Raw genomic sequence first — 12,968 nt, 5'->3', positions numbered from 1 at the left:
GTTTTACACCATCTTTGTTAAAATATATCTTGATTTATGTCATACTTAATGTTTCAAAGAAATGAAGCAACTGCTAAATGAGCTGATGTATCCAGTTGCAACTCAGTCATCCTAAATCAGTCTAGAGTTTTAAAACACAAACATTTCCTTTCCTTTCTCTGACTTATATGTAACCATGGACTATGCATCCTAAGGAAAAGAAGCAAGGAACAAACTTTATACTGTCTACCTGAGATTTTAATTATACTATTCCCAGTGATCCACAAACTAGATCCTTTACATGTACTTGGAAAGATGTGGATACCAAGGAGTGTATACAAAAATCTCAAAATCATATTCTATCTAATCTCCAAGGATTGTTAGAGCTTCCCTAAATTTCTAAGAACCTATTCTTCATACAGTTTTATGTATTTGTGACACCTGAGTAAATGCTGAGCCAAGATCAGAAATGGCAAGAGATGTATACACAAGAACCCAGGACTGAATGGAGAGGGTCATGAATGGGGACTCCTGGCCCCCTGAATGTCTTAGACCTCCTGAACCCTCCTATCTCTTCTAGATGCTTGGCCCCAGGAGACCAGTTTCAGTGTAACTCAAAGGCATCACTGCCATTACCAATTCCTTAAATTTCAGTGTTTTTTTCTAGCTCCAGGGCCAGTCTAGGCATCAAGGCCCTGCAAAATCACACTGAATTTATAAATTACATAGCTCATATTATTCCAACTAAAAGTAACAAAACTTATCTTCTCACTGTCCTGGGAACATGCCTTACTAATGCTCACTTCTTTGCCTTTGTATGTTATTCTTTCCTCCCATACTTGAACACCTTTTCCTACTTTCGGCATGTTCTCAGTGGTTCCATTACTATCTCAAGCTCTCATCTTTGTGAAGTTTTCCCAAATGAGTTCAGCCTATGGTGACTGCTCCCTTTCCAAACACCTGGAGACTTTATTTTCTGCTTTGTTTATCTGAGTTCTTAATCACATATGCAATGATTAACTAGATAAACATTTATTGAACAACTATTATGCACCAGGCACTGTTTTATGTCTTGAGAGGAAATGGAGAACAAGACAGACAAGAATCCCATGGAGATTAATAATCTACCCTGTTTTAATACACCTCATATGTGTTTATGTCTTTCCCAGTGAGATTGTAATAGCTGATACAGGCCAAGGAGTACCATATGGCCCTTTTATTTGCTCCTGTAGAGTTTGGTTCAATTCACAGTTATTTGAACGACTGGAGATGCAATGTGGCAGATCATAGTTCCTTGTATTGTTCACACTTTTTGTTCCATTCTCCCCACAACACTTTCCCCTTCCATTTTCATCTAACTTGCCTTAAAAATACAAATACATTATTTTGTTTCTTATTGGAAAAACCAATTATTTCTGCCAAACACTGAGCTTTCTTTTCTGTACCTAAGTGTTCTCAGCTATAAAATTGAACAAGATCACCTCTAATATCCATTCTCAATTTATTAGCTGATTGTTTTCTCTGTGATTATTCCAAAACTGCCCAACTCATTCTGATGTATGTTTTTTAGTTTCAAGAATTAAAAGCAAAGTATTTTCTCTTTTGCTTTTTGCACAAATCAAATACTCTTCCTGGATTATTAATTGAATACAACATTACAATAAAAAGTTTAATAAATTTTAACTAGTAATGAAGCTGATGACTGTGGTTGCATTAGCTCACATGCTTGGGATTTATCAACACTTAAGAATTTATTTGGTCTGAGACAAACATTAATTGATTTCTCTGCCTGGGCATTTGGGATGGAGATAGTTTAAAAGTCTCTTTTTACAAGCCATGTAAATATTGGACTTTTAACCCCCTACTTTGAAAATCTTTTCAAATGTCTGCCCCAGAAAATCTTCTATTGACACCTCACCAAACTATCTGAAGATGAAACCTGCGGATTATGCTGACTACCTCTTCCTCTCTACCCCACACTCATGCCCTGCAAGAATTATGGCCATTTAACTTCAGATGATTAGGCACTACAACCTGGCCACATTGTTTTCAAATCCTGTCACCACCATTGCCATCAGTAGGCCCAGTTATAATGGGATCTCCTACTGAGGAAAGCCACCACTGAAATTCTAAGTGACATTGGTATCCCTCTCACAGTATAGTCTTAGTCCTCTAATGGGACATAGTTTACTAGTGGGTTTTCCAGTCTTACCTAAAAAATCTGCTCAAACATGCTTGCTTCTCCAAAAATTTCATTTCTAAGGAAGGATGACAGTTAGAGCTATCTGCCTAGTTTGTCTAGAGGAAGCAGGTCTTCATTTCCAGTAGTGTCTAAGTGGTCTACCACAGCAATCTGGTCATCACTTGACTAAGATTATGATTCTAATAAGTGGTAAACTGGGACCAGAACTGAGTTAGGCAGTCAGGTTCAGAACTTGTGCCTTTACCACTACTGAGAATACCTGAGAAGAAATCAAATACAAGGCACAGTCACATAGCGACTTTAATCCTAGAGTAAGGAGGTGAGAAAAGCCAGGAATTATTGTTCACTGGTATGTATGAAGACTTGTCGAGAGAAGGGGAAAGCACATGGATAGCTTGAAAAGCTGCTCCAGGCAATCCTGATGACCTCTGTCCCTGGCACAGTGGGAAATCCTTCATCTAGATGGAGAAAGATGGTGTCAAGGAAACATTCTTGAAAATAAGCTTTGAGTGTTGTTGATTGTCATCATGTGTTTGAATGAAAGTCAACCAGAGACTCAGAATGTAAATAGCAGTGTGGTACCCCATAGGAATGTATTTAAAGTATGTGACTAAACTTCCAAATACATTGAGGTAACATTGTTTTTCCTCCTAAAAAAAGGTTGATATGAAATTTTATAACACAATTAAGGGTCTTATTAGCTATAAAAAAATAATTTCTAGAATGATTCAAGGAATTGTTCTAATGCCAGCAAATTCATCTTGAGGGGAATTTTTATTATTAATAAATGGCATTTACCCACTAATTTATTTTACCTTATATTATATAGAGTATTCAAAAAGCCTTTGAATACACTATTTTCACAATGTGTAATTGATAAGGGTACAGATTACGACTCAGAATAAAGACATTTAAACTCAAGGCAAAGCAGCCAACTTCCTGATTTCATGCCTTTTTCTACCCATTTTATAAAAATTCCTCTCTTTCGTAGTGTTCATATTCTTCCCAATGTCCCAAGGGCTATCCCTGATCAACTTCTTATATCCATAAAAGTAAAACTATAGAAATAAACAAAAAACTAAAAATTAATGAATACTTTATAGACTTTGTGCTGGGTACTTGTTCGTACAAAATATCCAAACAGCGGATCAGCCAAATGTTATTCGTATTACTATTCATAATTCTTTTTGGCTAATAGTATTTTATAGTAGTAGATTTGCCCACCATTTGCTATATATTCCTAAATACATATCCCAGAACCAAGAGAGAGGAAATCTAAGATTAAGCTTTGACCATTGATTAGCCACAAAGTAAAAATCCAGAGTAACACTTTCGCTGAATTTGTCAGATATTTCTTATTCTATTAAGTAGTGGTTTTCACATTATAATTCCTGATTTCATCCCAAATCCCTATCAGATGCTTCAGCACCTATCCCTCCTCATGACCATTAATATAACTATATACGTGTTCCTTATTTAGTTGCCTATATTTTTATCTGCAGTCTAGATCCTAGGTTGCAGACATCAAGAGTGCAGAAAATCTCTAGCACCAAGCACCAGAACCTGGTGAAAATTAATAACACAGTTAATAAAACCCGCATAGTTTGAATAGAACAGATATGAAGGAACCAACTCTAAAATGTTGTTTCATAGCTTGAATTTCAGTAAATGCTATATTATTTAAAAGATATTCTACAGAAACATCTAAATTAGTTGATGGTATGTTTTTCTTAAATTTACTTCAAGCAATATTTTTTCTCTAGTATCCAGTATATTACTTTAAAAAGTAGAATTAAAAACAAATATAAAAACACTTTCTAATAGTCTCATAAATCACATAGGTAAAAAGAAAGAACAAAGGAAAGGGAGACAGAGCAGGGTAAAAAAGAAATAAAAAAGAAAAGTTCTATGTCTTAATCATTGAAAAGATGCATATTTCTTCAAGTTTTCTTAATGTTTTTCCAAGCCTTCCTATCCAAAATTCCAACAATCACAAAAATATTTTCTTAACACAGTCTCTACTAGTGAGTCAAAATGTCTCCAAGAGTCTTTGGACACACTAGTCTCTAACAGCACTCTCCCTATTGTTCACATATAGGCTCCTTTTCATCCCATTGGTCTCAGCATAAATGTGCCTCTTCAAGGAGGACCTCTAAATATTCTCTTACTATCTATACCTTTGTAATCTTCATATGGTTTCTCCAGCATGATGTCTCCAGGTAGCTGGTCTGAAAGGATGCTAAAATACACATCTCAGGCAAAAGCCAGGTGGAAGCAAGATGAACAACCTAACTTATGAGACCCAGTGCAAAATGAAAATGCAGGACTAATTTTTCAAATATTACTAAAACTTATAAGGTGATAACAGTAGAGCATCAAGCCAAGCATGGAGAATGTCTGAGTACAGGGACTTGTGTGATGCAGACATGCCACGAAGCTGGGCCTGGGTGGAAGCCATATTGTTATCTTATGACCTAGCATCATGAACTTGGCATCACTTCCATCATTCTGTTCATCCAGGCAGTCATAAAGGCAAATACAAATTCAAAAAGAGAAAAATAACTCCACTTATTGTTGGGTGTGACCATGATTCAGAACAGCATGTAGATTTAGAGACATTGCTATATCATTTCTGAAAATACAGTTTACTACATGTTTGATATAAATGACTGGTTCCTCTCAAAAGAAAAGGATATGTCAAACTGAAAATTCATACCGACAACTGTAATAGCTAACACTTATACAGGGAACTTTCTTTATATGAGTTACTGATTGAGTACTTAAGAGATTAACTCATTTGCTCCTCATGACCCCCTATTTAATAGGTATAGTTTCCATCATCCCTATTATAGACCTGATATCATAGAGAGGTAGAAAGTGATAACATAGTTAATAAGTAAAAGTCCAGGAATTTGATCCAGATCTAATGTTAAAACTCTTATCACTGCTTAGTGTTTTGAACTGAATTTCCCAATGGGACTATGGTCTTCCCCTGTTTCCTACCACCAAGAACCAAGTAACCAGGCAACTCTGCTAGAGCTGGGCACCCAGTATGTAGCCCTCATAGCTCACAATTTCCCTTCTTCTTGTAACTCCACATAGCACACACATGTACACAGAGCATGTTTCCAGCTTACACATTCATATGACTAATTCCAATATCCTGGCTATAGGGGAATAAGCTTGGCTCACCTCCAGAATGGTAGTCAGAGAGAGAGATAGACAAAGATAGTAAAATATTGGTTGATTTGGTCTCCCTTCAAGGTTTGGACCAGAAATATAAAATAAGCAGCTCTGCTTTCAATTTTGTGTTCTGAGGAAAATAGATTCATAGAAAGAGAGAAAAACTAAGTGGATAGAGAGCAGCACAACATAAGAAAGAGCCAGAAATTGAGGAGAAACAGAGACAGAGCACCCTAGCCCATTCAGATCAATTTTTGTCCATCTAGTACTATAGCCCAACTGTATCCCTGATCTTGAGACTCCCACTTGTCATTAGGATATATTTTCATGTTTTGTCTTTATTGGCCTAAGTAATTTTCTCCATTGTTCACTAATAAAATAATCATAATATATATAAATAAAATAATAGCTTGCCTCAACTTAAAGAGAGCAAATTCTAGTAATAGCCAATGGTCTTTCCAAAAAAAAAGATTAAAATAATAAGATCATAGGTTTTTTTCAGGATCTATAAACCATTAAGGGAAAACCAAGTTCCTTTTAGGGAGCAACTAAAAGTTGAAAGAGTCTTTGCATATAGAATTAAATGAAATAGGCACACTATGATCCTTATTATGGGAAAAATAAAAGCATATCCAAGTCAATCTAAATTGTTTTAGATTGCCTTCAAGATTTTAAAATAAAATCTCTGCAAAGGAGATTTTCCTCCAGTATTTCTAGTCCATTTAGTGATGAGGTTTTAAAAAATGAATTATATATATTTTAAATATATAAATTTATTTATATATTTCTCTACTTTTTGAAAAGAACATTTGGTCAACTCTGTTAATCCACTCTCCATAGCGTGCTCATTTCAATTAGTGGTTATCCAACTCTATATATATTTCATGGTAGCCCTGGCATCACCCAAGATGCATCCCCGTGCACGTTAACATGCTTCCTTCAGCTCGGTGCAAAGGGAAAGCTGTGCTTGTTTCCTCCCCTTCTTTCTTCTTTATCCACCCTAGGCTTCCTTCTTCTTTATTTGGGGAGCCTTTCCCAAGCCTGTAGTTTAGGGTGGAAGGGATGGGAGGAGGGGCTCAGATTCTGTTGAACAGCTGGGGCCCATCACTTCTCATTGCAGGTCTTGGGGAGATGTGGTTGACAGAGTGATGCACAGAGCCTGTCCCAGTTAATGACTTCACCATTCTCCATCATTATCCCCATCATTAGGAAATTAGGAGGACAGAAGGTATTTACTGTAAACCTGCCACCTCCCAAGGAGAGATAAATAGAAACTGATAAATGGGCTCTTCTGGTGCTGTTCGTCTATTAACCTTCTGCTTCCCAGCTCCGGCATATGCATGCTATCCTTCCATTAATATCCAGTAATTGGCATGGCAGCGGGCAATACAATCATACCTTTACTGTGAGCGTTCCCTCTGTGTGGTGTGCCTTTGCAAGCACACAATTACAATCATAATGAAGTTTTGCAAAACAGTCCAGTTGAAAGACATTAGGCAGTTGTTCCCTAGCTATAACACCAGCCTCCCACAGTCATTCAGCTCTTAACTCTTCGCTAGCCTGGGCACTGGTTGCCATTGCTAATCTTTCTGATGTCTTTGCACACATTACAATCTATTCCTTAAAGGTACACTTCCTTTGTTAAAACAGCTTTTCTCTCCCAACCTGGTACTCCTTCAGAGTAAAGCCACAGCTAACCTATGAATGATTTGGAATCACTTTACCTGGTTAACTGACTGTCTGGCATGAGGGTAGAATGGAGTTTTATCTGTAATGTGGCTGATGATGATCACTGAGGTGATAATCTTCATTTGTCTCAACCCCAATTGAGAGCAGAGCTGTTTAGTTGTGTTTCCCATGGAGATTCTGTGTTCTTTATCACATTGCTAGCTAAATAAGAGGGAAGAGAGAATGTAACTCATCAAATTTATTCCCTACATGATAACAGAGTAATAACTTTAGTCCTTTTATTAGGAAGACACCATCCTCTGTGTTCATGTGCTCAAAAATACTTGGGGATCCTAAAGGATCATGAATCCCAGGAAATCCTGAAAGAGTTTACAGAAAACCAAGGCCACAAAGAAAGCCACCTCATTCTGTTATCCATCTGCTCAGACTGTGGCTGCAAAATGAACATTTGGTCTCAGCTTCTCTGACCTATTTCCCCCCCAGTTAAATTCCAGTGTTTACTATGAAGACTTTAAAAGAGTGTCTGCAGTGTACAAACTGTTTCACAGGATATAACGTGAAAAGCAAAGATAAATAATTTTTTAAAGCACAGGACAGGTTCTGTGAAATGAATCAAGCTGATCCTAAATATAGCTCTAAGAGAAAAAAATAAAATAAAAAGTCAGTTGCAAGGGGGGAGGTGAGGAAGGGAAGAGGTAATATCATCAAAGAAATAAAAAGCAATAAAAAGACCGAGAAGAAAATGACATGACAACCTTATTACTGGTGTTCAGGAACCATAGCCTCTCTGTCAGAAAAATACCAGATCACCCATTTGAGAACTTCATAAAACTAAATGATCAATAGATTATAGCCCTGGCCTTCCTTCCACATGGCATAAAACAAATAATAATATCTCCAATAAATATAACAAATAGGGCAATCTTTCCCATCTCCTACAGACCCTGGATGGAACATGCTACAAGATCTTTTCATTTCCTCTTCAGGAGGATACTAAGCAGCTTGCCAGACTCCCAGTCAAGCACAGCCTCTCCAGCTGTCTTCCCATCATCCACCTTTAACTACAGAATCTGAATATAGCTGGGTGGCCTTGCACTCCTAGAGGCTTTCATTCTGCAGAAAGACCTAGAGGCAGTCACTCTGTTATTCAGTATTCTTTTAACTAAAACCCTCCAGTCACAGACACCATCACACACCTCTTATATAAGGATAAATTATGTTGGTAATCCTGATCCAATGACAGGCTAAGATTGATAAGTATTCTGTCTCCTCTTCACCTTCTCTTATGTTTATGTCTCAATATTTTTATGAAGCCCTTTCACATCATCTCTTCTGGTTCATAACATAGACTGGAGCAATAGTGAAAATATGCTATTATGATCCCTGTTGTACAACTATGGAAACTTAAGATTCACAGAAAGTATAAGTGACTTTCCCAGTTCACATGACTGTACTCAACTCTTTCTTCTTTAAGGCAGCTGTGTTTGTTATTAACTCTAGCAGGCACCATCCACAGTGTGTTCGGTGGAAATAGCACTCTGGGGTTGGGCAACACAGCTGCCCTGTAAAGCAGTACAATATAGTAGAACCAGGAAGGAACTATCTTAGATACTTCTTTAAATTTTGATGAGTTTCACCTTTTTCATTGGTGAAATGAGGTGATAGTAATCACAGTCCCTACTTAGAGATGAATCTGTGTTATTATACATATATATTTATATTGTTAATATAAGGGGTTTTTTACTTTACTCATCTTTGGTTCTCATTTATCACCATGAGTGCTATGGGTCAATGCTCTCAAGAGTATCCTTATCTTCTGTCTCTCTTCTTCCATGTCAAAGGCTTATCAATTTCAATTTCCACTACTGAAGTTGACCATCTAAGGTTTTGTTTTTGTTATTCTTTTAATTAAGCAGAACTATTTAGTTTTCCAGGATTCCATCCTACTTTTCAGACCATGCTCAAGCTCTTCACTGGGGATTCTCAGGATTGCAGGATTCTACCTTACCCCACCCAGAAGATTTTGGAAATATACAGAAGTAATTTCTTGTTATCATAAGGGACCAAGTTCAGCAAGAGACCTGATTAAAGATCAGTCTTTAAAAGATCAATTGCATTTCAACATACAGCAATAAGCATTCTGGGGGAAAAAAGAATTCCACTTATGATAGAATCATAAAGAGTAAAATGCTTAAAAATTAATTTATCAAAAAGTTCAAATTATACATATGAAAATTATAAAATAATGTTGAAGAAAATTAAAGAAAACCAAGTAAAAGGAAATATACTCCATGTTCATAGATGGGAAAATCTAATTTCTATTAAATTAACATGGAAATGCTGCCAACCCAATATACAGATGCAACATGATCTCGATCAATATCCCAATTTCTACTACCTGAATTCCAATATCAGTGTGTTGGCAGCATAACATACTGATGTTAAAATTCATATAAAAATTTAAGTATCCCAGAATAGCCAAAACCATATTCAAAAAGAAAAATTTGGAGCATTCACACCTCCCAATTTCAAAATTTAATACAAAGCTATACTAATGAAGACATTCTACTACTGGCATAAGTTTAATTACATAGATAAATAGATGCATACAGAAAAAATATTTTACATTTAAAAGCAATAGATTTTTGACAATGGTTCCAGGACCATTGAATGGGACAAGTGAATATCCACACAGGAAAGAATGAAGCGGGATCCCTATTGATTTTAAATATAGACACAAAACAACAAAAACTCAAAATAAATCATATATATATAAGAGCTAAAGGTATAACACTGTTAGGTGAAAACATAAAATTAAATTTTTCAACCTTGGATTAGAGAGTGGCCATGTAGATACGACCTCAAATATATAAGCAAATAAAGGAAAACAGGTTATAAGAAATTATAAAAATTAAAAATGTTTATATTTTGATAGACTCCATCAAGAAGGTAAAAAAGAATTGGATGTGATGGCACATGCCTGTACAATCCTAGATTCTCAGGAGGCTGAGGCAGGAGGATTGTAAACTCAAGGACAACCTGGGCAACTTAGACCCTGTCTCAAAATAAAATAAAAGAAGGGATGGGGATGGAGCTCAGTGGTAAAGCATTTGCCTAGCATGCTTGAGGTCCTGGGTTCAACCCACAGAACTGGAAAAAAGAAAAAAGAAGATAATGAACTGTTAAGGTTTGAATGTGAGGTGTTGCCCAAAAGCTCATGTATAAGAAAATGCAAGAAAGTTCAGAGGAGAAATGAGTGGGTTGTAAGAGTCTTAACCCAATCAGTGATTTAATCCCCTAGTAGGGATTAATTGAGTGGTAACTGAAGTGTTAGGGTATGGCTGGAGGAGGTGGAACTTGGAGGTGTATCTGGAGAGTGGAGACTCTCTGCTTTCTGATCACCATGTGAGCTGGTTTCCTCTGCCACACTCTTCCCACCATGATATTCTGTCTTACCTCCAGCCCTGAGGAATGGAACCAGCCTTCTATGGACTTAGATCTCTGAAACCATTAGCCCTCAAATAAACTTTTCCTCCTCTACAGTTGTGCTAGTCACATCATTTAGTTACAGCAATGAAAAAGGTAACTAAATCATGCACAAAATGAGAATAAGAGAAAAATATTTGCAAATTATATATATGGTAACAGGTTTATATATGAAGAACTCTTACATCTCAACAATTTAAAAAATACTAAATTAAAAAATGGTTAGAGAATTTGAGTGCACATTTCTCCAAATACCATAAACCAAGAGACAATGAACACATGAAAAAATATTCAAATTTATTAGTCCCTGGGAAATTATAAATCAAAATCATAATAGTACACCACTTTACACCCACAATAATGATTGTAATTAGAAAAAAATAGGTAATAACAAATGTAGATGAGAATATGGAGTAATTAGAACCATATACAATACCAGTTGTATAAAATGGTGCAGCTGCTGTAGAAAGCAGTCTGATAGTTCCTCAAAAGGGTAAATACAGAGTTTCTACATGACCCAGCAATTCCACTCACAAGTATTTCCTATAAAAATGATCACACATATCCACAAAAAAATTATAAATAAATGTTCATAGTGACATGATTCATAATACTTAACAAGTGAAGACTATCCAAACTTCTAACAAATGATGAGTTGATAAATATGGTATATCAAAAAATGGAATAGCATTTATCAATAAAAAAGGAATAAAGTATTTTAAAGGAATGAAGTATATGCATAGCATGGTCAAATCTCAAAAATATTTTGTTAAATGAAAAAAGTCACATATTATACCAGGCCAAATCTACAGGGACAGAAAGATTAGTAATTTCTAGGAAATGGAATAATGAATATGGTGTTTCTTTTTTAATATTTATTTATTTATTTATTTATTTTTAGTGGTAGTTGGACACTATACCTTTATTTTATTTAGTTATCTCTATGTGGTACTGAGGATCCAATCCAGAATCTCCCATGTGCAAGGAAAGCACTCTACTGCTGAGCCACAACTCCATCCCCAAGTACGGTGTTTCTTTTGGGGAGTGACTATAGTGTTCTGGGAATAAATACTGGTGATTTTTTACACAACTTTTAAAATTTGCTTTAAAAACATTAAATTGTATACTTTTAAAAAGGTGATGTTTAAGCTATGTGAGATAATTAAAATTTTACTTTAAAAATGACAGAAACTTATTTCTGTTATTCAGAAGGGAATCAAATATACTAAACATTCTAAAATGTCACAGGAGCCCATTCAAAAGATTTTGTTTTAATGAATCACAGTGGTATTTATTTCTGAGCCATTTATTTCTGAGCTAAATTACCTATTTTCTTCACATTATCACCATTGTGGGAAATCAATTTTCTAGCTTAGAAAAGGATTAAAATAAGAAAAGACATTTGTGACTAGTCCAGTTCAACTACTAGAAACTCAGGCATGTGTCATTTCAAACTTCTCAAAGTCCATTTAATCATCTAAAGAGTGTGATGGTTAATTTTATGTATCATGTTAACTGGGTTACAGTGCCTAGATTTGGGTCAACTTCTAGGACTTTCCATGAGGATAATTTTAAGAGGAATTAACACTTTAATCAGTGAACTTTGAATAAAGCAGACTGCTCTTTACATTGTGAATGGGTCTCATCCAGTCAAGTAAAGGCCTAAATGGAACAAAGACTAATTTCCCATGGGTTAAGGGAATTTTGTCTGCAGATACCTTTGGAAATAAGAAATAAAAAAAGAGATCTGAACTACAGCATCAGTTCAAATTGCATCTCCAGCTTGCCAGGTCATCATGATGATTTCGGACTTGTCAGTCTTGTCAATAATGTGAGCCATCCTTAAAATAAATCTGTTCATATATATAAACACATCCTATTGGTACTGCTTCTTTCTTTTCTCTTTCTTTCTTCCTAAGAAGAAGACCAGTAGAAATAGTATGCCTTACAAACTTTCAGACCTCTTCTATTTCCATCATTTTCAGCAATGAAAAGAATATGCATTTTAAAAGCTCCAGTTACTTCCAGAGCATAATCAAAGTTTCAATTGACCTTATCAATTCCACCAAAAAAGATAGCAATTTAATGCCTATAGAAATGCTTGCATTGGCACACCTACTTTGTAATGTCCTCTAAACTTGAGAATGATATATAATATTCCCTAAAAGTCTATTTGATCAGAATATAAAAGTAGATGTTCCTGTGTTAGTCAGTTTTCTGTTACTATGACAAAATGCCTGAAAAAAATCTATTTAAAAGAGAAAATATTTATTTTATCTCACAGTTTCAGAGGTTTTAGTTCATGGTCACTTGGCTCCATTCCATAGCTTTTGGTGAGGCAGAACATCATGGTGGGGAATACGTGGTGGAACAGAACTGCTTGCCTCATGGTGGCCAGGATGCACAGACTGAGAAAGAGAGAGAGAGA

General features: G+C 35.7%; 2 long non-coding RNA genes across 2 annotated transcripts in view; both read right to left on the bottom strand.

The window, feature by feature from the left end:
- The window catches only part of LOC110599389 (uncharacterized), a 277,569-nt gene extending 268,370 nt beyond the window's left edge, over window positions 1-9,199 (bottom strand). Inside the window, exon 1 of the long non-coding RNA XR_013425840.1 lies at window positions 7,090-9,199. This is a non-coding gene — a long non-coding RNA (uncharacterized LOC110599389). The remainder of the gene's footprint in view (window positions 1-7,089) is intronic.
- A 3,592-nt stretch (window positions 9,200-12,791) lies between these two features.
- LOC144366733 (uncharacterized) overlaps window positions 12,792-12,968 on the bottom strand; it is an 84,794-nt gene continuing 84,617 nt past the window's right edge. The window contains exon 2 of the long non-coding RNA XR_013425841.1: window positions 12,792-12,948. This is a non-coding gene — a long non-coding RNA (uncharacterized LOC144366733). The remainder of the gene's footprint in view (window positions 12,949-12,968) is intronic.

The sequence above is a fragment of the Ictidomys tridecemlineatus genome, chromosome 9 (assembly GCF_052094955.1).
Source record: "Ictidomys tridecemlineatus isolate mIctTri1 chromosome 9, mIctTri1.hap1, whole genome shotgun sequence".
In the NCBI taxonomy this organism is placed as follows: domain Eukaryota; kingdom Metazoa; phylum Chordata; class Mammalia; order Rodentia; family Sciuridae; genus Ictidomys; species Ictidomys tridecemlineatus.
Note: the sequence above shows the minus strand (reverse complement) of the source record. Positions and strands in the feature narration are given on the sequence as shown.